The sequence below is a fragment of the Megalopta genalis genome, unplaced genomic scaffold (genome assembly GCF_051020955.1).
Source record: "Megalopta genalis isolate 19385.01 unplaced genomic scaffold, iyMegGena1_principal scaffold0667, whole genome shotgun sequence".
NCBI classification, from domain to species: Eukaryota; Metazoa; Arthropoda; class Insecta; order Hymenoptera; family Halictidae; genus Megalopta; species Megalopta genalis.
Genome location: NW_027476736.1, coordinates 57,447 through 65,000, shown reverse-complemented (window position 1 = coordinate 65,000; position 7,554 = coordinate 57,447). Strand labels below are relative to the sequence as shown.

The window sequence follows — 7,554 nt, the reverse complement described above, 5'->3', positions numbered from 1 at the left end:
CCGGGTGGGGTGTTCTTTACTCAGAATATGTGCAACATCGGATCTATATAGCCATCGATACAATTCGTACACAAATGTGTCGTACGAAGAGAGAGACTTTTTTTCCTCTGGCAACATAACGGTAAGAGACATCCTTCCACACTCATAGGTTCCACTCCCTGGGGCTATGATATATATATACATATAAATTCAAATTCGAAGCAACGGTCACAATTCTACTCTATATTTTTGCGGGTTATGTGTTCTTTCGTTCAATTTCTTTCATGCGTTCGTTCGATCTCTGTACACAGTCTTCACATAGGACAGACTCGTGTAGTACGCTTTCGTGGGTTAAACCCATCTCGTTTCATTTCAGGCGACGTCGGGAGCGCGTTGAAAATGTACCAGTGAAATCTCGATAGTTCTACGGATACGAATCGTCCCGAAAAAGATTTTGTCACCGCTTCGAAGCGGTGTTTCAGACGGGCGGACGTATATAAAACATATACGACACACGACACCGCCTTCCACACTCACGCTAGTTCGAACACGATTTCCATCTCTCTCGAAGACTGTTAGACGTACGTAAAATTTCTCAATATTCATAGGACCGCGACAAACGCCGACGAAGCGCCCATCATTCGCTCGTACGTATATAGGCAACAAGTGCCATCAACGCAAGCAGTTTATAAGTACGTAAACGACCCTCAGCCAGGCGTGGTCCAGGAATTGTATCCGTGGACCGCAATGTGCGTTCGAAATGTCGATGTTCATGTGTCCTGCAGTTCACACGTTGACGCGCAATTAGCTGCGTTCTTCATCGACCCACGAGCCAAGTGATCCACCGTTCAGGGTAATTTTTCCCTTTTATTCTCTCATATATAATATAATGTGTATTTGCTATCCACCACATTTTTGTGTTATATTTCGGAACAAGCCGATACCCGAAGAGCTCCAACCAGCGCGCGAAGGAGATTCGGGAGTCGTCGTACAACGACATAATTGTCCCTTAAAGAACGAGATATTTCCGTCGAAACCATATATATATGTACGAGCAAATCCAAAACCACTGTTTTCTTGCAAGTTCGACGGTCGGAGCGAATAGAACATTGAAAAGCCTTCTATCGAAGAAACACAGAGAGTATATCACCTCCAAAAACGACGGGGATATGGATATTCAAACTGGACAATTATCAACCCGATACTGGATTCGAAAAGTTTCTCTCTCCTTTCGTCGTTATTTACACCGGACGGACTCACGGCCGGCTCTAGCTGGGTGTCATATATATATATACGTCCCACGCTCATGCTGCCACTAGCGCGCAACAGAGTAGGGTGTCAATGACAACGACACAGCATTGAAACGAGCTACACAAGCCGGTCTCTCTTGATACCAATGTAAACGAGCATTAAGTTATCTTCAGACTGCCCGATATTTTCGTCCTTTGGACTTTCCCAACGATTCCTTTTTTTCTTTTTTTTTTACACACCACAGCGAAGACTTGAGGAAGCGTGATTAGCACGCTCGCATCCCTCCCTGTCCTACTACAACTGTGTGTGTGTGTGTAAAGAAAGAAAAAAGAATACATTGGCTTTCTCTCTATCGAGAAGATGGCCTACGCAACGCAGATCAAAGGCCTAATACGTGTAATATAATACGCGTCTGGCCGTGTATAAATCACGCACGAATGATCTGGTCGGGCCCAACTCTTCTCGTACGCTTATTTTTCCGTGTTGGGGCACTATCATAAAATCACACAAACCCCAACACGTGTGTGTCTTGGAAGGAAGATGGCCTACGCAACGCAGATCAAAGGCCTAATACGTGTAGTACACACGTCTGCCGTGTAAATCACGCACGAATGATCTGGTCGGGCCCAACTCTTCTCCACCACACCACATCCCAACTTTGTACATTTTTATATATTTTTGTGCGTTGGGGCACCTTCATAATCACAAACCCCAACAACACATATATCTCTCTCTCTTTGAAAGATTTGTTGTGGCCTACGCAACGCAGATCAAAGGCCTAATACGTGTAGTACACACGTCTGGCCGTGTAAATCACGCACGAATGATCTGGCGGGCTCAACAATATCTTTTTTTTTTATATGAATTCTTATCCACAAACTAATCGAATTCATTTTCTCTCCTCCTCTCCTCTCTCTTTGAGATATATTGGAACATTGTAATGATCCTTCCGCAGGTTCACCTACGGAAACCTTGTTACGACTTTTACTTCCTCTAAATAATCAAGTTTGGTCATCTTCCCGGCATCATCGGCAATGCCGAAACATTGCCGCGCACCAGTCCGAAGACCTCACTAAATCATTCAATCGGTAGTAGCGACGGGCGGTGTGTACAAAGGGCAGGGACGTAATCAACGCGAGCTTATGACTCGCGCTTACTGGGAATTCCTCGTTCATGGGGAATAATTGCAAGCCCCAATCCCTAGCACGAAGGAGGTTCAGCGGGTTACCCGGGCCTTTCGGCCAGGGAACACACGCTGATTCCTTCAGTGTAGCGCGCGTGCGGCCCAGAACATCTAAGGGCATCACAGACCTGTTATTGCTCAATCTCGTGCGGCTAGAAGCCGCCTGTCCCTCTAAGAAGATTTGTTTGTACGTTGGTAGTAAAAACCCCACCGGCAGAAGCCGAGAGCCTTCGAGATACCATAATTACGTCTATTTAGCAGGCTAGAGTCTCGTTCGTTATCGGAATTAACCAGACAAATCGCTCCACCAACTAAGAACGGCCATGCACCACCACCCACCGAATCAAGAAAGAGCTATCAATCTGTCAATCCTTCCGGTGTCCGGGCCTGGTGAGGTTTCCCGTGTTGAGTCAAATTAAGCCGCAGGCTCCACTCCTGGTGGTGCCCTTCCGTCAATTCCTTTAAGTTTCAGCTTTGCAACCATACTTCCCCCGGAACCCAAAAGCTTTGGTTTCCCGGAAGCTGCCCGCCGAGTCATCGTAGGAACTTCGGCGGATCGCTAGCTGGCATCGTTTATGGTTAGAACTAGGGCGGTATCTGATCGCCTTCGAACCTCTAACTTTCGTTCTTGATTAATGAAAACATTTTTGGCAAATGCTTTCGCTTCTGTCCGTCTTGCGACGATCCAAGAATTTCACCTCTAACGTCGCAATACGAATGCCCCCATCTGTCCCTATTAATCATTACCTCGGGGTTCCGAAAACCAACAAAATAGAACCGAGGTCCTATTCCATTATTCCATGCACACAGTATTCAGGCGAAGGTAGCCTGCTTTGAGCACTCTAATTTGTTCAAAGTAAACGTACCGGCCCACCTCGACACTCAGTGAAGAGCACCGCGATGGGATATTAGTTGGACCGCCCCGTGAAGAGCAAAGCCCACCGGTAGGACGTACCACATAATGCCAGTTAAACACCGCGAGCGATGAACCGACACTGTGACACACAGATTCAACTACGAGCTTTTTAACCGCAACAACTTTAATATACGCTATTGGAGCTGGAATTACCGCGGCTGCTGGCACCAGACTTGCCCTCCAATGGATCCTCGTTAAAGGATTTAAAGTGTACTCATTCCGATTACGGGGCCTCGGATGAGTCCCGTATCGTTATTTTTCGTCACTACCTCCCCGTGCCGGGAGTGGGTAATTTGCGCGCCTGCTGCCTTCCTTGGATGTGGTAGCCGTTTCTCAGGCTCCCTCTCCGGAATCGAACCCTGATTCCCCGTTACCCGTTACAACCATGGTAGGCGCAGAACCTACCATCGACAGTTGATAAGGCAGACATTTGAAAGATGCGTCGCCGGTGCTATAAGACCATGCGATCAGCACAAAGTTATTCAGAGTCACCAAAGCAAACGATGGACGAGTGTAAACACCCGCCACCGATTGGTTTTGATCTAATAAAAGCGTTCCTACCATCTCTGGTCGGAACTCTGTTTTGCATGTATTAGCTCTAGAATTACCACAGTTATCCAAGTAAATTTTAGTACGATCTAAGAAACCATAACTGATTTAATGAGCCATTCGCGGTTTCACCTTAATACGGCATGTACTGAGACATGCATGGCTTAATCTTTGAGACAAGCATATGACTACTGGCAGGATCAACCAGGGAACTATACAATATGTATATATAAAATGGACAAAATTTAAATCCTTTTCCATCGTCGCCTGTTTCATATATATATGTCAGGTCGACACACCACTTTTCTCTTTCAAATATGTACAAGTTTTGCCACATTCCGCGCTTGTAACATATCTTCTTTAACGCTCAATTTCTTTCATTTTTCTACCATACAGATATTTTACCGTACGCCCAAAAACGTACGTATTATATTTTTGTTCTATCATAAAATCACATTTTTCTACGTACGCCAGCTTCGTACGTTTCTATCTTTGCCTTCATAAAATCACAAGATAATTTTATCTTCAAGAGTCTCGCTATTAACATCTTGTAAGATAAATGTACGTCCCAGCTAAAACGTACAAATACTTCAAATTAAGTAATAATATATCATCGCTATTGACAAATTTTTAAGATCCAAGACACAGTTCTCTCTATATGTTTTAATATTTTTTATGTACTCAAATATATTCAAAGGAAAAAGTACATGGGTGATGCCATAGTCGTGGAAGCGCGTACGCTCACGCTGATCTTCTGACCGCCGGAAGCACGAAACCTCTGATCTGGGCAAAATCGGCAAGCCGAGGAAGAACGGACAGGACACATGCTGGACTGGCGAGAAAGCGTGTTCTTCCGCTCGCGCTAGGCATTTCGATTTCTGACACCTCTTGATTTAAAAAATCAGTTTTTTGATAGTTTTCTCTCTCCACTGGGCTATTCATTTTAGCCACAGTTTTCAATTGGTACGATTTGCTTCCAAATCTTACAGATGCATTTTAAAAAATTTTTCCATCGCTCGGACAGAAGAGTCGATTGCTCAGTGAGTACGAGTATACATACAAAGTGCATACGGGTAACCAACCCCGTAGGGCTTGCCACATATGGGCCATTCGGTCAAAGACACCGACCCGTGGCCACGCTGTGTGGAGAAAAGTCCGTAACGTAAACGGCACGAAACAGTCAGGACCGAAGCCCCGAAGGAGCTCTGAGACAGCTTCTCGACCGAGATCGTAGAATTGGCCCAAAACCCGCTCTGCTCCGTCCGCCTCGCACGGACCGTGTATCTCTTATAGATACCGAACGGCCGGCAAGGACGCCGGCGCCGCCGGCCGAATAGCACGCGCGCTTATGAGTGTAAACCGCCGCGGCAACAGACCGCCCGGCCGTGCTGTTGTAACATAGCGCGTGAACGAACGAAAAAAAAATTTATAGTAAACATTAAAATAAATTACATTACCGTAAACTAGACAAAAAATTACACATTTTTTCCCAATATGAAAATTTTCACAAACTTTTCAAAGTCCCATCGCATCGAGTAAACTTTTTTAATAACGCTTCCGCACGATTCTAAATGCTTAATCCATATGTGAAATCGTTCACTGATCACGAATATCGTATTTAAAAAAATTACAAAAATTTATTTTTCAAAATAATCAAAAAAAACCGAAAAATCACAAGAGTAAAGTACCATTATTTTAAACAATATGTCGTTCTAAATGCTTAATCCCTATGTAAAAAAGTTATCTAAGCAAGAATATGTAATTGAAAAAAATTAGAAAAATTTATTTTAGCCGTAAATCGAAAATAATGGGGACACCGGAGCTGTTCGAAGCGCCGAGACGCGCCGCGTACGGCCGAATATTTTCTAAGTCCCAACGTACCGATCAAGAGTAAAGTACCATTTTCCTACATTAGATTTCGTTCTAAATGCTTAATCCCTATGTAAAAACGTTAGTTAAGCAAGAATATCGTATTTTTAAAAAAATCTAATGATAGGATTTCCCAGAAAATTGAAAAAACCGAAAAATGTCAAGAGTAAAGTGCCATTTTCTGACATTAGATTTCGTTCTAAATGCTTAATCCCTATGTAGAAACGTTAGTTAAGCAAGAATATCGTATTTTTAAAAAAATCTAATGATAGGATTTTTCAGAAAATTGAAAAAACCGTAAAATGTCAAGAGTAAAGTGCCCTTATTTTAAACAATGTATCGTTCTAAATGCTTAATCCCTATGTAAAAAAGTTATTTTAGCAGGAATATGTTATTGAAAAAAATTAGAAAAATTTATTTTAGCCGTAAATCGAAAATAATGGGGACACCGGAGCTGTTCGAAGCGCCGAGCGCGCCGCGTACGCCCGAATATTTTCAAAGTCCCAACGTACCGATCAAGAGTAAAGTACCATTTTCCTACATTAGATTTCGTTCTAAATGCTTAATCCCTATGTAAAAACGTTAGTTAAGCAAGAATATCGTATTTTTAAAAAAATCTAATGATAGGATTTTCCAGAAAATTGAAAAAACCGAAAAATGTCAAGAGTAAAGTGCCATTTTCTGACATTAGATTTCGTTCTAAATGCTTAATCCCTATGTAGAAACGTTAGTTAAGCAAGAATATCGTATTTTTAAAAAAATCTAATGATAGGATTTTTCAGAAAATTGAAAAAACCGTAAAATGTCAAGAGTAAAGTGCCCTTATTTTAAACAATGTATCGTTCTAAATGCTTAATCCCTATGTAAAAAAGTTATTTAAGCAGGAATATGTTATTGAAAAAAATTAGAAAAATTTATTTTAGCCGTAAATCGAAAATAATGGATCGAGCGAATCGGTCGATTGCGCCGAGACGCGCTATGATGCAACAGACGAGCGATTGGAACGCCCGAATATTTTCAAAGTCCCAACGTACCGATCAAGAGTAAAGTACCATTTTCCTACATTAGATTTCGTTCTAAATGCTTAATCCCTATGTAAAAACGTTAGTTAAGCAAGAATATCGTATTTTTAAAAAAATCTAATGATAGGATTTTCCAGAAAATTGAAAAAACCGAAAAATGTCAAGAGTAAAGTGCCATTTTCTGACATTAGATTTCGTTCTAAATGCTTAATCCCTATGTAGAAACGTTAGTTAAGCAAGAATATCGTATTTTTAAAAAAATCTAATGATAGGATTTTTCAGAAAATTGAAAAAACCGTAAAATGTCAAGAGTAAAGTGCCCTTATTTTAAACAATGTATCGTTCTAAATGCTTAATCCCTATGTAAAAAAGTTATTTAAGCAGGAATATGTTATTGAAAAAAATTAGAAAAATTTATTTTAGCCGTAAATCGAAAATAATGGATCGAGCGAATCGGTCGATTGCGCCGAGACGCGCTATGATGCAACAGACGAGCGATTGGAACGCCCGAATATTTTCAAAGTCCCAACGTACCGATCAAGAGTAAAGTACCATTTTCCTACATTAGATTTCGTTCTAAATGCTTAATCCCTATGTAAAAACGTTAGTTAAGCAAGAATATCGTATTTTTAAAAAAATCTAATGATAGGATTTCCCAGAAAATTGAAAAAACCGAAAAATGTCAAGAGTAAAGTGCCATTTTCTGACATTAGATTTCGTTCTAAATGCTTAATCCCTATGTAGAAACGTTAGTTAAGCAAGAATATCGTATTTTTAAAAAAATC

The 7,554-nt window shown here is 41.4% G+C and overlaps 2 non-coding genes across 2 annotated transcripts; both read right to left on the bottom strand.

Moving 5' to 3' along the window:
* Window positions 1–680: 680 nt before the first annotated feature.
* LOC143263493 (5.8S ribosomal RNA) lies at window positions 681–835 on the bottom strand. The gene has a single exon (XR_013036920.1). It is a non-coding gene; the product is annotated as a 5.8S ribosomal RNA (ribosomal RNA).
* Window positions 836–2,168: 1,333 nt separating this feature from the next.
* LOC143263487 (small subunit ribosomal RNA) lies at window positions 2,169–4,089 on the bottom strand. Its single transcript, XR_013036915.1, has one exon. It is a non-coding gene; the product is annotated as a small subunit ribosomal RNA (ribosomal RNA).
* Between the last annotated feature and the right edge of the window lie 3,465 nt (window positions 4,090–7,554).